Source organism: Panthera uncia, chromosome B1, assembly GCF_023721935.1.
Source record: "Panthera uncia isolate 11264 chromosome B1, Puncia_PCG_1.0, whole genome shotgun sequence".
Classification (NCBI taxonomy): domain Eukaryota; kingdom Metazoa; phylum Chordata; class Mammalia; order Carnivora; family Felidae; genus Panthera; species Panthera uncia.
The window spans coordinates 87,559,993-87,581,189 of NC_064811.1; the positions used below are offsets into that span (position 1 = coordinate 87,559,993).

At 37.9% G+C, this 21,197-nt stretch overlaps 1 protein-coding gene across 1 annotated transcript in view; it reads right to left on the reverse strand.

Annotated features, from left to right (window-relative positions):
• The window catches only part of DKK2 (dickkopf WNT signaling pathway inhibitor 2), a 102,947-nt gene that overhangs the window by 7,396 nt on the left and 74,354 nt on the right, over nt 1-21,197 (reverse strand). The gene's annotated exons all lie outside the window — the stretch shown is intronic.

Here is a 21,197-nt window from a genome sequence, read left to right on the forward strand (position 1 = left end):
TACTGCACCTTCAGTGCAGAAAGGACTCTGTTCCTACATTTCTCACCAAGGGAGGTACTTAAGCAGTGCCCCATATTATCTCCCAAAGTAAAAATATAATCACCAGTTATGTATTCCTGGCCTCTTGGAAGTTTTTGGAACACTTAAAATGTCTCTGTTTGCAGAGACTGAGTTGAGAAACAGCATTGTCACACCACACATCAAACTCCCTCATATTTTGAAGCATGTTGACAGGGAGACTTATTTGTAAGTTGTTTTTCTTTTCTTTTTTGTAGTTCTTTTCTGTTTTCAGAGTCAGGCATGGTTATTTTTTTTATTGAAAAATATAAAAAGTAAAAAAGAAGCCATGTAGTTGTTTTTAAGCACACATAAATGGTACAAATGTAAAAGTATGGGTAAAATTTTTATGACTCTCAAATAAGTAGTGTGATTTGAGTGCTTTGCTTATGAAATGAGGTTTGATGACGCATGTCTGTGTGAGTGGTCTATTTCTTTTCCCTTGTCTTTCTTTCTCCCTCTCTTATACTCTCTTTCTCCCCCTGCTCTTTTCCTGCTAAGTGTGGCTACAGTCAGTCCCCACGTATTTTCTGTTTAGATCTGATTCTCTTCATTTTGGCAGAGGAAATGAATGTGAAGCTGACATGAGAGTCTGAAAGCTACATGTTCTATGGGAAAAATTATAACTTCAACATTATTACAATTTACTGTTTACCCTCAAGAGAAAATAGAAAAATCATGAATTTCAAGTTGAAACTGCTTTTGAAGGATTGAACAGTGGCCATGCTTGATGCCTACATTATAATTGGAGCCAGATAAAGCTATAAAGTGAATTTGCATATTGTTGTCCCATTCTGGATCTCCCTCATCAGGCTTAAGAGAGAATATGAATTAGGGAATTCAGAGTATTAGGCCATTTTTCAAAAATCCAAGACTGATGAAAACAAAACAAATGTCACTTCCCGCCTTGCCACACTCTCTCCCCGAAGCACTTTACTCCCTTCATATTTAAACCCATTAATTTTGATTGAAATACAATTCACATGTTTCTGATTCATTTACATTTATTTCATCAAATTGTTTTGCAAGAAACATTTGATGTCTTACAAGTTTTTTTTTTCCCTTCCTCAAAAATAGGACATGTTCTTTCAATGGAAATAAACATGTGCCACCTAAAACATCACGTGAAATTTACAACACAAGCAACAAATCTTCAAGGGATTCTGAATATAGAATAATATTTGATTCAATTACTAAAAAAAAAGTCTATATGGTAAAAAACAAGTTGTTTGCTAAAAGTAGCAGTTCATTTATGCAGAAAATTGTGGAAGGCACATCATTAACTTCCCATTCTCAGATGGTGGGAAATGGAAAATATTTGAAATGGAAAATATTTGATGCAGATGATATTGCAAAAAGTTAAATGTACAGTAGTCCTTTATTTGAATGGGGTCACAATAAAATTCTCACAAGTTTTTCAGAGGGAAACTCAGTTGTTCTAAGAGGTAAAATATACTGGAGGATGTGTAGTTTTATTATGCATGTATATTACACCTATATATATATTATATATAAATTGGCTTTAAATAGAAATGACACAGGCAGAAAACTATGCGGAATTTTTTGTGATAAAAGATTATCATTAATGTGATGTTGCACTTGAAATGGAATCCCAGAACTAACATTAAGAGCAATTCTTTGACAATTAAAATAAAATGTTAGTAATTGAAATTCAAAGTTATACAGCTTCTAGTATGCTTATAAAATTGCTTGCTCCAATAAACAGCCTTCAAATATAAATGAAATTAAAAAAAATGATAAGACACATTGACTGAAGCAGGCTTTTGGGAAAGCAAATAATATGGGGGCATGCCTTACCTTCTGATATCAATGTCGCCCAGCCCAGATCTCCTCAGCCATATGGTTTCCTTTGGCATAACCATTAGCAATAAAACATAGAACATGAGAAAATATGGATCTGAACCATTAATAGCAATTCTTGTATTTTCAGCCTCATACATGATTTTTCAGTAAAGAGTTTGAAACAAGACTATTTTCATCTCAAGTATGAGGGCTCTGCAGCTTGCTATTGTTTTTTCTCCACATATCCCCCTTTAACATGTCTGGAAATGGTATCCTTGTAGACAAGAGAGGAAGGGAGGTAGAATGAGGGAGAAAAAAAAGGGACGAAGGGAGAGAGGCGCACGGATAAAGTAGCTACAGAGGATCCTGAAGAAGTGAGGACTGTGGCAATTAATAGACCACTAAAGGGAATTACATACATTAGTGAAAGTGCCATTCAGATACTTTTCCATAGAAAAAAATCTTTATTTTCCATTTACTTTGGACTCGGAAGGCTGTTCCTGTTTCTGTTTGTTGATGGTTTTATGACAGACAAAAAATGAATTTGAGTATCTTAGTCTAAGTTTCCATTTAACAAAAACAATAATATGCCTGCCTGTTACTTATTTTTATAAATTAACAAGAAGACTGATTTTTTTTACCTGTATGGAAATTATTAATAGTGAATTTGTATGGCTCTTCATTTACTTGTCAAGCGAACGGTCTGAGGAACAGTGAAATTTGGTTGCATGATCATCCAGGAATACTTGCCTCCATGAAAAATCATTCCTGACTTAGTGTCAGTCACAATGAGGAGATAGATTCATTTGAAATTCCTAATAATAGCAGGTGATAGGCCATAAATTAAGAATGTTTGAGAGCTGTCCATGATCAGGTCAAAAAGCAAAGAAGTTTTGCCCAACCCCCTTTCCAGGCTAAAAATAGAGTGTTTTCTAGTTATTATTACAGCCAGGACCTGAACTGAAACAGAGTGAACATGTTGGGCACGGCTTGAAAATCAAGTCCATCAAAAACGAGCATTTCTTTTTAGTATGAAGGATTTTTTTTTTTTACATCCATTTACTCTGTGCGAATTTGGAATCATTATTTAAAATTTTAGCAATGAAGTAAAGAGAGCTTAAGTGATTTCTGCAAATAAGTCCTATGTGCTCAATAGCAGAGAATTCAGGGATTCGGGGCCTACTCTGGCTTTCAGGCCTCCCTACAAGGCGTCATGACTAAGAGCATTTACCAGTGACGGTTTAATGCACACACAGAGAAGGGGTTTTCAGTGCTGACCTGTGTGCCGAATTTAGAGATTAGAAAAATAAACTTGGCCACTTCTCTCTCTAGAAGCCTCCAAATACCAACAGCATGTCCGGGTGCAGCTGTTGGAAAGACGGAATACTGGCGGACAACACAGACAATGCCGTAAACAACATTTTCTCATTTCATTCCTTGACAACGGTTTTATGTCCACTTAAATTCAAGGTAATCAGAGTTACAAGTAAAAGCCCTTCATGTGATTAATGATAATTAAATAATATTCTAATGAACAAAATAAAACGAAATGTTAATGCATCTTATTTGAACTAATTGAGCCTGTTTTTTTTTTTTTTCTTTCAATTATTCTCAGAACTGCAAGGAAAAAATACCCGTTAATTTGAGAGTAAGATTTAGGGTTGAATTTATTCTTAGTTTTCAACAGTTGTCCATCCCTTAAAACATGCAAATGCAACAATGACATCATCAAATCCCTACGAATAATGAAATGAGAAAAAGTAGGTATCTCAGCAGCACTGGCTATTGAACAGACCTTTGGCCACAACCAAAACCTTAGTTTAACTCCCAAGTTTTCAAAATAATGACATTGTTCCTGTTTAATGATGGGTAGGAAAAAAAAGGAAGGGAGAAACATCACATAGTGTTCATGTGGGATGGCCACCCATCCGGATTCTTGCAAGACCGTCCCAGTTTTGTTGTTGTTGTTTTAATCGGGACAATCCTTTGTCGCCGCAAGCACTGTTTGTAACAATCGGAAGTTTTCTGGAGCCAGAAAAACATCATCAGCTGGGCGGGAAGAAGAAAGCCTGCAGGGGGACGACCCAGCTGTGGGAATGAAAAACATTTGGGGCGAGTGCATAGAAGGAGGTAGCAGCAAAGGGCTGGGGACTAGAAGGTCTGGGGTCTCAAAGGGAACTTAGCAGAAGGTTGGCAATTAACATTTAGGAAACCAGATGGGACTGGCTCCCCACCCCCAACTCAGTTCTTAGAGAAAAGATAATTTCCCTTGCCTAACATTCCATATGATAGCTCTCTGTTTCAATGAATATACAAGCTTTGCTACCGTTTAAGGTGGTAATTTCAAAATCAAACCTTAAAATTGCAGCTTCGGGAGATGCAGGGACATAGAACTCAAGCTGGCTAATGTACACTCGCATGGTGCATGCCAAAGGCAGTGCAATCGGATCTTTTCCTTTGTCCACAATTACCTCTAGGAGATAAGGGTGTATCTTTGAGGATTCCTGAACATAAGGCCAGGAGGATTGAGCTATATTAAACTGGAGGGGAAAAAGTTCAGAAATTTCATGATGTTCTGGATGTGTGCCATAGGTTCATTAAGGCAGCTGTTTGGGTATTCATTCAATATTCAATAGTTGTTTGTTTAGCATTTATTTATTGAACACCAGCTACAATCCAGACACAACTAGTTCTGTGATCTACAAATGTTCTGCCTGCACTATCCATAAAATAATTTTGAAAACTATGTATCCTCTCACGTGCGTAACATGTAAAATTTTTCAGCACAAGTTTAGCTAGCTTTATTAATATGACATATAATTCTAAATATTTTATAAGATGAAATTCACAGTAATGGTTAGTTTTAGCAAACATTCAGTTAAATTTTGAAATATACAAGTCATCACAACTATTTTGGATGTTCTGTATCCATAATTTTCCAACCACGGCGAAGCTTCACTTTCAAAGAATTAATGACAAGACAAAGAAAGATGTATTTAGGATGCCTAATCAACCACTAAGAACATCGTTGTTAAGCCAGTACTCCAAATTTTACTTTCATCTGTCATCCATAAAAGGTTTTATACTGCTGGTTAATGCAGTATATCAATATTTGGAATGCATGACGATTTTGCCTTTCTTTCCACATAAAATGGCAAAAGACTTATTGTAAACACAGGCACATTCCCAGACAATTGTAAGGAAAAAAAAATCATGCAAATTAAGGATATGGAAATCAATTCCCTTAAAACAATTCATGCTGTGCACACTGTGGAAAACCTTTGGGTACCTCTTCCACATATTCGTTTTAAGGCTGGGATTATTAGATATTTGGTTTTGACATAGAAGTGCAGAGCTGAGAGACTTCTGCTAATGCCTCCTGGATTATAAATTACGAATGATGGATTTCTGCCAGTGGTCCATTAACTTCCCCAATATGTTCAGAAAAATCTCACTTAAATCCTAAGAAACAATAATTCTATGAAATCAAGGCAAAGTCCTAAGTTGGGTTGCTCCACCCTGTTCTCTGAATATCATTAAGCAGAGGAGATAGCAGGGAGTTCTCTACTTGGAACACAGACCACATGTTCAACTGTAACGTGTTCATTGCTACTATTGATCAGGAGACAGGTGGGGAAAGCTAACCCTTTCCATAAGGTCTCAGCACTTAGAGAAATCTAAACCTTGTAGTCTACCTGATTTTTCTTTTGCCTGTTTTTGACCCATTTTCCTCTCATTTGGAACAGATAGGATGAAAACACTTGCATGCTCAGAAAGCAGCATCTCAGGAGTGCTTTTGCAGCAATGGTTGGAGCCCTTTATACTCCTTATATCATTATAAAGCCCTTTGTAGTTCTGTGATTGGTGGAGTATAATTGTTCTAATCAAAACAGAGGAAGAAACTACACAATTTCAAGTTTTCTTCCAAATCCAGGATTGAAGGCCTACAATATAAAATTTTCAATGTAGCCTCACACATTTTTCTGACCTCATGACCTTCAGAAAGGTAACATGGTAGGAAGAATTTTGGGGTCCTACTAGTTTGAATTATGCCCCCGCGATTGATTGTTATAAGTTACTTAACTGAGAACAGTCTCAGTTCTCTCCTAGATAAGGCAGATAGCATTTCTACCTTCAGCAGCATTTCCCTACTTACCAAATCTTTAAAATCTCACAGGGTTTCTTTAAAAACAAATTGTTCACAGACTCCTCATAGAGATTCTAATTTTGTGAATTGGATACGGTCCAGGAGCCTGTATCATTAATAAATTCTGTCCTGGTAATCATAAATACAGTAAGATAGGGAAACATTTCTCTATATACTTGTTACAAAGATTAAGGATGCTTCTTGCATATATATCATGGAGAAAATGCCTGGTCTCTATGAGATATGGACTCAATATTATCTCTGATAGACAGGGGTCTAAGCGGGGAATTGGTTCCCCGACATCACCATGAGTCTAAGTAAGAGATTCGCCGACAACAGCTACTTCCAGGCAGGTTCACCTTTACTCCTACTGCTGAGCCACTGTGCTTCGGGGTAGGCTTGAGAATTTCTGAGACTACATGAAAAAATAAAGTAACACATAACAAACATACCAGTGCACTTGGGGAGATACACAGTGTAGACTCAGAGCTATCAACACACCCGTTGTGGCTGGACTGTTTCATATCCTCATGTGGTATACACCTGTGTCTTGTTGGCAAGACGCAGCTTTGCAGTTTTCTTTGGATCTGTGTCCCGCGGGTCTTTACAAAACAACTACTTTTTCTCCCCGTATCAAGTATGATAAATAGATGGATGTGTGTTCTCATTATTTCCTATTTCTGGTAGGGCATCAAATTTCCCTGTCCAGTGAAAAATCACATTCAAACTTCAAATATTGAAGTCCAGGTAGGTATGAAAACTTAACATACTTTCTTTAGGATTATAGAGTAAGTAAATGTTGATAAATATTTCTGAGCCCGAGTGTAAATGCTTGTGAATTTTAAATATTATATGGGGGCGCCGGGGTGGCTCAGTCGGTTGAGCGTCCGACTTCGGCTCAGGTCATGATCTCATGGCCCGTGAGTTTGAGCCCCGCATCCGGCTCTGTGCTGACAGCTCAGAGCCTGGAGCCTGCTTCAGATCTGTGTCTCCCTCTCTCTCTGCCCCTAACCCACTTGCATTCTGTCTCTGTCTCTCTCAAAAATAAATAAATATTAAAAAAAAATTTAAATGTTACATTAGTTGGAGACATTTTTCATTTCTAAAATCATGGTTTATGAATGACGATAAAGAAATCCAGTGAAGATATATATTAATCTGTGTATACAGGTTTCTGTGTGTGCATAAGTTATTAATTGCATTTTTTCAGGAAGTACATCCAAGAAAAGCATAGCAGAATTTACCCATGGAAGGTAGGACAGAATTACTGAGAACTGAGAAGAAGAAAATTTTAGTTTCCATGTAAAGTCTTTTAAAAATTTTCTAATTTGCACGTGGTGTATTATCTATTAAAATTAATACAATTTTTAAAGGAACTAATTTTAAGAGCTTTAATGTGAAGTTTCTTTTTCCTTGCTAATTTATGCCTCCTAGTTCTTGAATTAGGAAGTCTTGGAAGAGCTTGGGTTTCCTAGAGTCAGGATTTCTTCCAAGAGTATCAAGAATCCAAGCTGAAGTTTCTTGATTAAAATTTTTCTGTTTTTATTGATGTGACCTTATTAGCAGAGTCAGATCAATACATTTAGATTATATACACATACAAATAATCCATCGTCCCAACAATTCCTTGAGGTGATGTTTATAGTATTGTTCATTTAGTATAGAACATGCAAACTTTACATTTCTCTGGTATCATTTCTCTTCCCTGCAGTCTATTCTGATTATGAGGAAACAGTTGATGAAGGCCAATAGAACTGAAAAGTTTGTTCTTTTACGGCTGGGAAGATGGGAAAAAAATCACAGCATATAATCCTCAATATTTGTTTGCAGTGAAAAGACCCAATTTCTATGTAAGAGCCACTTTAGGCTCTGTATAAATATTGATTGAAAATACAAAATATTACCATTCAAATTTAGAGTCATGAGCAAGAAGGCAGGCCTGCGTTCTATCCCTCCTGGTGTGCTGGGAGGAGAAGCAATGACTTGAGAAGAAACAGGGCCCCATGTGATTCCCCAAATGGTTGGAGCAAGAGGTTTACTTAATTGTTACAGACACAAAGATTGAATTGACTAAAAACTTTTGGATTAAAAAAGTAGGATGCAGAGGTGGTTGACAATTCTAACAAGAATTCTGCCGAAATAACTCCTCTATTTCTGCCATTTGGAAGAAAATAAAAAGTAAGTGTATGAAGAATCCTGGACTAGAATCATTATGACATTACACACTACTGACATACGGAGGGACTAAAGTTCAAGTTACATGTGCAGCATGGGGACGGACTTTAACTTCTGGGCTTTGGATAAGCCAACATGTCTGTTACTGAAGTGAAAGGAATAGAAGTCATTTAATCTATTATTTTGCCATCCTTATTCTTTCCTATTTCCCAGCTTGACTCCTTCCCTAGCCACCCAAGCCAATATTTATATAGCCTGTAAAACAGGTTAGGAATCTGTGCCCCACACCCTAGCTTCATTTTTATTTTTATGGAATGTTCAGTTGATGGGACAGTTCTCACACAGAAATTCATGCAAGGAGCACTCAAAATACACTCATACTGTCATTTCTGGGTTCCAAAGATCGGGACAAACTATGTTGAAGACAGTTTGAACTCATTCTCAGAGTCTCTGATGTAACAAAAGGGTTAAAGCATCAGGGTAGAATAGTTGCCTGACTTCCTAATGGATGAAATTACAATAGCTAAGGCTACTCATTTATTTCAGACATTTGCAAGATGATTGGGTTCAAAAGCCCCAGCTTGGAGAGTGTTTTTGTTTTTAGTGTCTGATAATAACAATTATATGACCACATGTTGTTTATTAAAATAAAATACTTTTCCAAAAAACAATCGATATCTTGATACACACGTGGTCTTACTTACCAGCCTTTCTACTCCCCTGAACCAATTTAAATTCTTATTGTGTGGAAGAAAGAAGAGGACAGCAAGGACAGCTGGTCAGCAAGGACAAAGCAAACTTATGTCAAGAAAACAGCATGGCATAAAGACATCACTCATTGACTACAATCTATTTTTATCAACAAATTCTATTTAAATGCTTTGTTAGAAGATTGGAAAAGGAGGAGGTTATAAGCCAAAGGACAGATTCTTTGGTTTGTGTGACCCTCCTGTTCAAATCTCAGCCTCAGAAATTTGGTACATCTTGTGATGAAATACTCAATGTGTTAGTAATCCCAAAGAAAACACATTGAAGACGTTGGTCCCCCACGCCACCCACATCCCATTCATCTGCTTTGGTGTGGCAACCAGCACATTCTCAATAGTGCAAGGGAGGTCAGATGATTTGTTACTAGATGAAACAAATGAAATCATGTCTCTGGGCTTAAGTCACTTCCCCTCCATCCCTTGGTCCTTCCAGCCTGTGCAAAGAGTATGCTCCTCTGTATTTCTGCTGCTTCCTTTGTTGGCCTTTGTTCATTACTAGAATCACAGATGTACTGGCATTGGACTCTTTTTAACACCTCTGAATCTGGCCTCACATTCCAGCAGACTTGTAGAAAATATGGGGCATTAAAGTGTGAGATGGGGAGGGAGGGTGGGAAAGAGAAGTGGAATGCAACTAGGAAAACAAGGACCCTCCACCTCACCTGCCCTGAGGTCTGGAGTAGAGCTGTCCTTCCTCAGACAACCCCACTGCTATGTTGGTTAATCAAAAGTCTAGGCAAACAAATCAAATGACATTCATTAGCCAAATGGCTAATAGAGTTTTTGTATAACTTTGCTAGGAAATGCTATCTGAAATCTGTCCTGTTTGGTTTTGTTTGTTTTAACTTAAGACAGCTGTGTCACAGTAAAGATGACCAGAACACATTTTTGTTCTCAGCATTACACATGATCCCAATCTACCTCCCCAGCATTTGCATTACACATGCCAGTTCTTTGGGGCTACTTGCACATCCTTTAGCCACACTCCCTCATGACCAGGCATTTGTACATATTCTTCTACCAAGAATACCATTCCTCCATTTACTTCCTCATCAGGATAAGTCCAACTCACCATTCAGAGATTATATCAAGTGACTTTATTTGGGGGAACCTTCTGGGTTGGCTCCTCACGTCCAGCTGATTCGGACGTCCCATGTCACCTGCACCCTGTTAATACTTCATGCTTATTTGTTCCATGATATAGAGTGTGCTGTCTTAAAGTCTTCCTCTGCCTTCTTTATACTTTTTGATTACAGAAACCATCTTTCATCTCTGTATCCCCAGTGGTCACATCATGCCTGGAATAACAGCATTCCACATTTTGTCCAGTAATGAATTAATGAACGAAGTTTTGTCGTAACAGTGTCTGGAAATCTGTACAATGAATTGACAAAATTGCTCACATAAGTACCCATGAGAATATGGTAAAACAAAAAAAAATGAAAGAAAGAAAAGAAAAGAAAAGAGAAGAAAAGAAAGAAAAAGAACTTGGAAATTAAACAGTGATTTTTTATATATTTTGAAATAGATTTTTAAAACTTAGCTAAGTTCTACATAAATCAGTAAAACCTACAACTATATAGCTAAGGACATCTTATATGTTTAAGAAGAAAGGAGATTGGTTGGTGAGTAATTTTTCAACCAGCAACTTGGCTTCAAGAGTTTCATTTTGAGCCTCAGATTTACATTTTCAAGTATTCTCATCAATTCCTTTGCATTACATTCCTATAGCTGATGATATTTTTCACATGTAAATTACCTAAAGTGAAAAGTAGGCTCTTTCATTTCTAAGTGGTATCAATGTCTCTGCCAGAGCAATAATGCCATTCTAGAGGCCATTCACAGCAATGACTCTGGATTTCACCTCTTCCCTAACTGTCCTCAGGGAATTGTTTAAGCCTATTGGTGGATTAGAAACTATGACTCTAAGTACTTCTGAGGATCATACGAAGCTGGTGACACTCCACCCTACATACTTTATTCTAACTTTTCTTTGCCTTTATCTCTCAATATTTTTCTCATTGGTGGATCATACCTGATAGTGTTCCTAGTTAACCACCGCCACTATGAGGTATTATTGCAAAGATGCAAGAAGGTGAGCGAGTAGTTCACGATGGCTTCCTTTAAACGTCTTGGAGGCACATAGATGGAATACTAAGGGGATTCAGTTTCTTGGTACACCTTAGTCACAGAAAAATAGCAACCAGTACCTAACAACTAAAGTGATTTTTTTCCAAATGTGTGTCTCATGGAATGCCACACCAATGCATTTAGGGGTTTCTGACTTGTTTATGATCCTAATGAAACTGAGCTAAACAAGGTTCTCACCAGCCATGTTAAATCAGTTAAATATCATTGGAATGTCCATTTTTATAAGAAAATGTGGACAGTGCTTCTAGATTTTGAACCAAATTTATTTCAAATCCTATCTATATTTCTGTATAAACCAATTCAACACTTCTCATTATGCCCACACATCAGAATTTTGGAGACACCCATATACTTTTCAGACCCATCTCCCAAGTTTAAAAACTTAAAGAAATTTACAAAGGACTTTATTCAGCCTAAGATAGGTTCATATTTGTATTTGTAGAACAATGAGATGGGCCTATAGCCTGGGTAAAGAGGCAAGAAATAAGATCTCTACCTTCTAGGTCAAAATTTTTTAAGTTAGATGTTTGCTACATGTTTTGAGTCCAGGCAGGGATGTCACTGTGTGTTTGAAAAACTTGGGTCTCTATAAGACTCCTGTACAGTTTAGCTTCACAGTCTAGAGACTAGAGTGATTGGATCCCCTTGTTCTGTATGACGAGGACACAGCCACACCTGGGCACAGCAGGTATCAGACAGGATGGATTACGGTCTGACTCTAACATTTCCTGGGTTTAAATGAGATCACCAGAACTTCATTCACACATGCAAGTCAAGTTGTTTCCACATTAACATTGGATGAAGTGATTTTTATTACCAAACCCAGCACTAGCCAGGCTCTTTTTTGAGGATAGATCAAAAGCACAAGGATCTGGTCATGTGCTGCTTTTCATCTCCCTTCCTTGAGCACAGCACTGCCTAATACACACTGATCAAATTCTGCCTGGGATTTTAAACAGGATGGTCTGGAAAAGCCAAGAATAAGCTCTTGAAATAAGACTGCTCATCCCATAGTAATGAGAATTGGAGCTGTACTTGTGCAAATGGAACATTGAAAACTGTTTACAACTTGAAAATGATGATTCCAAGAAACATTAGAATACCTTTCTTATAGAGAGACATTAAATAGCTAACAGCAAATCTGCTAAGAAGTCCAGTTCTGCTTTCTGGGAACGTTCCAAAAAGAAATCACAGAGCTTTAAAACACAGCTTCACAGAATGAATCAGTTAAAAGAGTAATCAGCCAGTTACTGATTATATAATAATAATTAATATTAATATTTAACACTAGCTGTACTTAGAGCTGTCTGTCTTCAAAGTAGTAAACTCCTTAAGTATTAACAAATTAACTCCCTCTGTCACAACTGCCAACATATGTTTACACAGCTCTAGGGAGACTTTTATTTAACATCCATGTGTTCTCATCTGGTAATATCTGCAGGGGGATCTTTCCACTGATAGATAAACATATATGGATGTACAGAGATGGGATAATAATACACACCCATGTCCTGCTGTCTGGCTGGTTTACTGCTGAGTCCTCAACCAATACCCAATCAAAAGCAAAAATGTGTTTCCAGTGATAGAGCAGTATGGTTTTCATTGAGGACAGACTTTGCCGAAAATAATACAAAAATTGTCTGGGAATTTGGGTGCATAACCTGGGTGTGGTGAGGATGAGCTTTTCACATTTCTCACTAGAGTTCAGTAACTCTCCACATAACCTCAGCCGTGGATCCTTAAATTCACCATCTCACCAGCCAAAAGGACTCCTCCTGCTAACAGATGCCACAGTTGCTATAGCTTCTCTACAAAATGCACACATTTTCATGAGACCCTGAAAATAACAGGCTCATGGAAACTACAGATATTTTGCAGATGTGCCTTTTACAAAAATGATTTCACAATTTGCCTAGGTACTTTATCGATATGTCACTTTACAAACCAATGAAGACCAAAGGCTGGTCTTCATTACAGATTGCAAATTTTGATGGTAATCACTTCCTCTTGGTAATTTCCAAAATTGTAAGCATTCAAGAATTCTACATACTGGATAGTTAATGATTTTAAGGAAGTGTTGTTAACCCTTAGTTTTAATAACAGTATTGCACTTATTTGTAAAAAGTTCTTTTCTCTTAAAGAAAACTGAAATATTTGTGGATCAAATAATCTGGATGTATAGGATTTATTTTAAATTGCGCTGCAGAAAGTGGGGGTGAGTAGGGCAGTGTGGATGAAGCAAGATTAGGTGTGAGTTAAAAACTATCAAAGCTACAGGATGGGCATGTGGGAGTTCACTCCTACTATTCTCTCTGCTTTTGTCTACGCTTGAAATTTCCAGCAGGAAGAAACTAAAGAACTCCTGAGACATAGGCAAACTCTAATATTTAAGGAGAGCCAACTCCAGACACGATCTGAAATCACTTGGTTCCATACGCAGAGCACAGGCAGCATCCCGACAACGTGGAGTCAAAATTCTCTCCTTCTTCTGACTCCATCCTCCAACCTTGGAGAGGCTGCAAAAGCAACTTCTGATAAGGCTACATCAGGCTGACAAGACCTCTGGTAGCGTGATTAAACTGGACCTTCCCCAAGCTGGATTATTCACAGTTTACTAAGTGGAGGTGGTGGTGCATTCACTGTATTCATGAATTAGCGCTCCAGCCTCTGATGCTCCAATCTCTAGAATGAAAATTATCCCAGGAGGCCACAGGAAAACACCCACCCCAGGCCATTGCCATCCATTGACTGTTACTGATGGGCTGCTCGTGTAGACATCTTAGGGGTGGTAGAGATGCACAAGATATGGTCCCTGCCCTTAAGAGAATCACACAGGGCAGAAAGGAGACATTCCTTGTATGGGTAGTCTCACGCACATGGTTAATGATATACTTACTCTCAGCCCATTTTTTTCAGGGGGCACATAGGCACCCCATTGTCTTCGAAAAGGCAAACAACAGGAAAGAACTGATATCAGACTGAGTGGAAATTTTCTAAGTACCTGGAGTTTCTTAGTTTTTTTGTTTTTGGTTTTGATTTTGGAATAACTGGTGGTATATGTGTGACCCAGAGGTGAAGGATTTTATCTATTGATACCAACTACATCAGCTGCAGCTGGTGTTCCCCTCCGCCCATCCCCGTTTCATCCCAGGATAGCTGCTTGAGAGGGAAAAATAAAATGTTTTCTTTAAAATGCCACATTATTTGGCAACACTTGCGAAATGGCTGTCTAATTGAAATGACAGGGCTCTCTGTTTTTCAGGAAAAATAAAAGTAGCTAAGAATAGTTACTCTCTGAATAGCCTTCCCACAAACTCACATCTGTAAAGCACCTTCTGACTGGCAAAGAGCCTTCAGACACATTCTCTCATCAGCAAGGGAGATGAGGTGGGTAGGCGGTTTTTAAAAATAAAATTGACCATCAAAAAATGAATAATTCAGTACCATTTACTACATTCATAGTGCTGAGCAAGCACTCGCTCTTTCTAGTTCCAAAACATTTCCATCACTTCAGCCCTCCCATGCAATACCCCATTAAGCAGGTTGGGTAGGCATCACTACCTTTCAGTTCTACAAGGGAGGAAGCTTTCCTGGGGAGGAAGCTTGCTGCTCGCTGACCAGCAGATAGTAAGTGCCAGATCCAGAAATAGAACCGCTTAAAAATTACCACGTAGGTTAGACTCTTAATTCCTTGCTGAAAATCAGTCCTTTTTTTAACTAGCTAAGCTTATTATCTCTCCCAGCAGGCCTGAGAAACTGAAAACTGCGTAGTTTGTACTTCCAGAATGCCAGAGGGAGAGGTATCGCCTATCATGAGTCTGACACGCAGACAGAGTAGTCAATGTTGAATGAATTAGTGCACATATCAAAAGTAAGAGGGCTTCTTTTAGTATTACTTGAGACACTTCTAGATACAGGGCTGGGAAGCAAACCTCCATTATTGACATTACGGACAGAGCTTTACACATAGGTTAATTCTTACCCAAGTCAGGTTTCATGCCAATGTCATAGTCCAACTGCACGAAAAGGTCTTAAAAGCACTGATTAGGGCACCCCCTCCTCTCCTGGCTCTGCATGAGCTGATACCAGTGTTTTAGCATCAACCCCAAACCACTTTCTTTGCCCTCCCCTCCCCCATGTGGGTACATGTGTACAGATGACAACTTGCAATATAGCCAACATATATTCCAACATCTGCCTACCAGATCTGTTCACTCTCTCTCCTGGTCACTTAGCTTGAGGTTGGGTGAGGAGGGGCATTGCAGGAGAGTAAACGGTAGAGCTGACAAGGTCTTGTTTCTAAAGTGCTGGGATCCTTTAATCTTCTTTCTTCCTTTGATGTCTGAGATTTCCCTCTTTATGCAGTGACACTGGGACTAAATGAAACACCAGGAAACCATTTGCCAGTAAAGGGTGTGTGTTACAAACACCTGCAGAGCCTATGGTACCAGGTGACTTGAATTACCCACACATTTCTAGATCTCTGCTCTGTGGGTGGGTGGCTATTTTGACTCTTTTACTCTGGGGACAAAGATGACAGCTCTGGCCACACTGTTATGACTTCTATTTATTTTCTCCCATACATCAAATAATAGCACAAACAATTGGGAAACAGAGGGAGTAGCTGTGATGAATAAAAAAGCAGTTTCTTAAAAACACATAGAATCTTTGTAAAGATGGGGTTTTTTTTATTCAAACAAGAGATAATAACATTTTGTGGTCAGGAGACTAAATTATGGGTTCAAGTCCTGACTACCATCAGTTAGCAGGTAGACTTTGTACATATCATTGTGGTCTTCTGGCTTTTCATCTGTAGAATAAAGGAAATCACCTAAAAAAATGTTTGACTTTGTTTTTTGTTTTTAACAGGCTATCTGTTGCAACTATCAAAAAAGTTCCCAATTTCCCAGGGGTGATTTGTCATTAATCTGCTTTTTTTGCATTACAGAAATAATACGACACTTCCTTTTATTGTTCATTTGCACCTAGTGAAACAAACTAGATATCTACACAGAACATTTGATAAATATGAAATGGCATCACTGTTAACACAGCCTGGCATTACAAAAAAATTCTAATAATGGCTAATACTTACTGAAAGTTTACTATGTACAACTCTCTGTGTTAAATGCTTTACAAGCAATAACGTGTGTGAGGCTCCTGCACAGTATACAACTGCGCTGTGCTCCAAGCCTCATCCTTGCCCTCCATCCCAGGATTCCCTTACACCATTGTATTCTCAATATGGCAGCCCAAGTGGGCCTATTGAAATGGAAGTCGGATCCCATCAGTTACTGGCTAAAACCGTCCATCTCATTGGGCACAAAAGTCAGAGCCCCTTCTGTTTGACGTGAGCTGGCCCTTCTTACTACTTTCTTACTACTTCTTTCTCCTTTCTTCCTTCATCTAACTACTCACTTCCTTCTTACTACTTTTTTTACTACTCACCCCTTGGCTTACCCTGCTACAGCTACACGGGTCTCCTTGCGATTATTCCTACACACCAGACATCCTCTAACTCCGGGCCCAGCACTGGCTCTTTTCTTTGCCTGGAAGACTCTTCCCCAGAAGCCACATGGCTGACACCTTCTTGTCCTTCGATCTTTGCTCAATGTCACCTTATTATTGAGGCCTCCCTGACACCCCACGTCACCGGTCCCTTGCCTCCTTCACCACTTTATTTCTCCCTATTTATAGTATTTCTTACCATCTTACATGCTATATAGTTTTAATGTTTACTTATTTAGCATCTCTCCCCTCACTGAAATATAAGCATGATGAAGGCAGGGATATTTTTATTTTGTTTTGTTTATGACTGCATCTCCAACATCTAGAACTATGTCTGGCATAGGACAGATGCTTAATAAACGAATGAATGGATATATTTTATAAATATAGTGTTGCACACCTAGCATTAAAAAGGTCCTTTTCCTCCCTACCTGTCTTTATTTTAGGTTACAAAGACTCTCCCTCTTACGGTTGTGTTTTCTTTCTCTGGTAAAACTTTGCCCCACTACCAGAAAAATTGTTTTCCTGAGTCTGACTGGTGAAAGTTTTGTTAAAAGGAGATAATGTTATTCGTATTTCTTCCCACCTACTAGTAACTTTTCTTTCCCTTGAGAAAAGTCTTTTATGAAAAACCAAATCTCTAACTGCTCTTTCTCCCTTTCATTGGTAGATTTCTTGAAAGAGTAGTTTGCACATACAGTCTCCTCTTTCTGGCCACTAATTCATTCTTTAATTTATCATTTAACCTGAAACCTGATGCTACCAGTGTGCAGACACTCATCAGTCCTGGGTATACTCACCCTCTAAGAGCTTAATTCAAGGTATCACTTTCTACTCTTTCTGCAGGACAGGATTATCCATAAAGGACAATGGCTTCTATAGCCCACATCATCCTGGTTCTTCACCTTGTCTTAAATGAGTCCTCTCCATTCTCTCATCCAACATGGTAATTCTAAACAGCTCTGGTCTCAGATTTTAAATTTTCTTATAGAATCTTTCACTCCAGAACCCTAGTCACATCTATGGCTTTGATTGTCTGGTGGAGATGACATTCTAAACGATGATGACTAAAACTTGTCCTTGCAACTCCAGACATTTCCCTTCAGTGCCTAACATTTTCTAGATCTCTTTTGGCACCCTTTGTATGTCTTTACATATAAGCTCACTAAAATTCAATCAGTACAGTCTCTTAGTCATGACTTTCCCATTTCTCCTTAAACATCCTCCAAAAAGGTAAAAGGAGTGGCTCAAAATTTTAAAAGAAAACCAATGAAACCTGTGACTAAGGGAGTGTGAGATGAGACCATAGACAGAAGGAAGGGAAGTAGTGTTCAGAGCATTCTTAATAATAAAGTTAAACATGTTAAACTCTAACATTTTATTTTTTAATCAAATATGGAAAAACATTAAAAAGCTCTTAATTCTAGGTGGTGAAAGTCAGGTAAAAATTAAAATTTTTAGTGTTTTAAAATTTTCTCCACAAATATAGCTCGTAAAAATGATATGTTTACACTTTGGGAAAATATTTGCATTAAATGGAAAGCAATGTAATCAATTATTTGCTTATTTTTTTCTAAATACCACTAAAGACAAATGCAAGTTTGGAAATTACTACATTTGGTATGGCATTGAGTAAAGAAGAAAACTAAATATTGGATTTGGATGTGAGCTTAGCAATTATTTAACTCAACATGAAGCTTTTATTCAGCATCTTTGACAAGTGGCCATCCAGCCTTCACTCCAGTGAGGAAATTATGACCTAAAGGGGTTGTCCACTCCATTTAGGAAACAAATTCCTAAACTGTTCCCCCTGTATCAAGTAAAACTCTAATTCCCTTTCTGTTTCGATTCAGTTTTTCTGGTTCTGCCTAGTAAATCTACTCCCTGCAAGTTTTATACTCCTATTAGTTGAGTGGTTTTAGTCACCTTTCTGCGACTGTATCCTAAGCCACAAGAACACTTCCATTTGGCTTTGGTCAATTTCCTTATAGGCAAGGACCTATTTTGATTTTGGATATTCTGATATCACCTAATATGAGAGTAGGTATAGCAGAAATTGTTTTTACCTATAGAAATTGGGAGTTTAATGAACTTTCCAATTCAAGAGGTGAAGGTGAAGAACAATCACTGACTTAACAACTTTTTGTAAGTAATCATATTCCGTGCCCTTAAAAATGAAGAGTCCTGTTGATGTCAAAACTTTTATTTGTCTTGTTATGATTTAAAATGAGTACTCCTTCAATGTCAGTATGTATTCAGTGAGTTCCTCAAGTAAAAACAATCTTCTCAAAAATAAAAATAGCCTCAAATCCTTCAAATATAACAACACCATGTTTAATTCCATGAATAGAAGTAAGTTAAAAGGTGTTGGTCAACCACTTCTAGGGTAACTCTCAAGAATTTTCTAATCTTTGGACACCTTACAATGAATTCTCAAGAGGTTTAACTGAACTGATAATCACAGGTACCACTTCTGCTAAGATTTGTAGAGACTCGGAACAAGTCGGCTACTATGAGTCCAAATTCTCCAAAATTTAATCAGGATTTGTCATCTTCCCAAGATGTTGGTTGATTTGCTTATCAAAACAATACAAAACTTAAACTTACAATCTTCATTGTATTTCATTTTGCAGGAGGGGCAACATTATCTTTTATTCATTTTTTAAATCTCTGATATATTTCTCTGTCTTTTGCAAGTTGCATCTAATTTCCTGCTTTAAGCTTACTTATTTCTTAGTATTCCTCCTAGGTAACTACTTTTATTTTGTGGTATTCCCATTTGTGTTTCAACTCCTTATTCAAATTTTTCTGTAGACAACCAGCTGTTAAGCTTAAGAACACCAGATGTTAATGTAAGATTTGAGATGCTGTTACCAGGACAACCAGCAGAGTGCTGGCCATTGCCATCACTGTATTCACTACTCCAAAGGGGGGATTGAACCTCACCTTTCTCTATGGAAATAAAACAGACAAAAACATATTTGTAGCACAAATTTAAAAGGGTGGCTAGAACACCATTCTGGGGTTAACTGTGTTTATACATTCCGGGTGATTCTGCTGTACATGAAAATAACAAAGTAACATGAGTTTAATAAAGAAAAATGGGAGACAGAGAAGGCTTTAACCACAACCACTTGGAGGATCAATTACATTGTGATGCTTTTCAACATTATAGACGAGTTGCCTCACTCAGTAGATGAAAAGGGAAAGTTTTGAGGTTTCCCACCCCACCTTCCCTTCCCTTAGCTTAGATGCTCAGAGGCTTTCTTTTTCTCCCTGTGTCCATGTGAGACAATACCTCACATAAAAAGAGAAATCCCACATTTAAGTCACAATATAGCCCAACAAAGAGGTAAGTGAGAATTCAGTGTTCTCTGACATTCTAGAATCACAGAATCATAGGGCATTGAACTTACAATAATGCAGCACAACCCTATCACTTTCAGGTAACAAAAGCAAATATTTTAGACCTCAAATTTGTACTAACTTTACGATGCCAGTCCATTTATCCATAAGCTCTTGATATCTAGTTTTCTTATGGTATAAAAGTCCTGTTGTACAGTATGATGAGGAAAATCCAAGTCATGGATATCTTTTGCAAATTATCAGCCAAGCTGAGGTTTTAACAAATATGCAATGAGTATAATAGTAACTACTATTCCATTTATTACATCATTGAGTGGTCAAATGAGATAACTTGTTATTTAAAGTATATGGCAAATTCGGGTGCTTAGGTGGTTCAGTTGGTTAAGTGTCTGACTTCGGCTCAGGTCAGGATCTCACAGTTTGTGGGTTCGAGCCCCACATCGGGCTCTGTGCTGACAGCTCAGAGCCTGGGCCTGCTTCGGATTCTGTGTCTCCCTCTTTCTCTGCTCCTCTTCCACTCATTCTCTGTCTCTCTGTCTCTGTCTCCCTCTCTCTCAAAAATCAACATTAAAAAAATACATTGCAAATGTTGTAAATGTGTTAGTAGTCTCAATAAGTTACATAAAAACCCTAAAATGGAAAAAAAAAATCACCTCTGATGGAAAGCTGTCTCCTCTCCCATAGGAAGCCAGAGGCACCACTGTGCCAGCTAAAATTTCAACAGACAAAAGATTGAGGAAGGAAGCTATTATCTAAAAGTTCTGGAATGAGCATATGAATTTTGAAATTTTGTATTATTGTTTTCTTGGTTGGTCCATTTTGCCTGACATAATATTATCATCACTTTCTTATATTTTTCCATTTGGACTACCTACAAGTTTATTTTTATCATAGGACATAAGAGAGAAAGAAGAGATGAATTCTGTAATTGCATTTAATCAAGACACAGTACATTCTCTAATATACCACTCCATTATTTCACATGACAGCCTAAATCAAATTTGAGAAATGCCCATTTTTATGTAACAGAGAAAAGCAGGTCTTTGGCAGTTCATGGTAGACAGAAACCACCATCAATGTTACATAGAAAGCCGAGTCTGTAGAGACTGGAATGGAGACATTTCCAGACAATGTGGAGGGGTTTCCCCATTGTGGAATATGACCTCACAAGTTCATAATTAACAACACTGCTTTGCTTCAATTGGAGAGCCTTGGGAAATTGC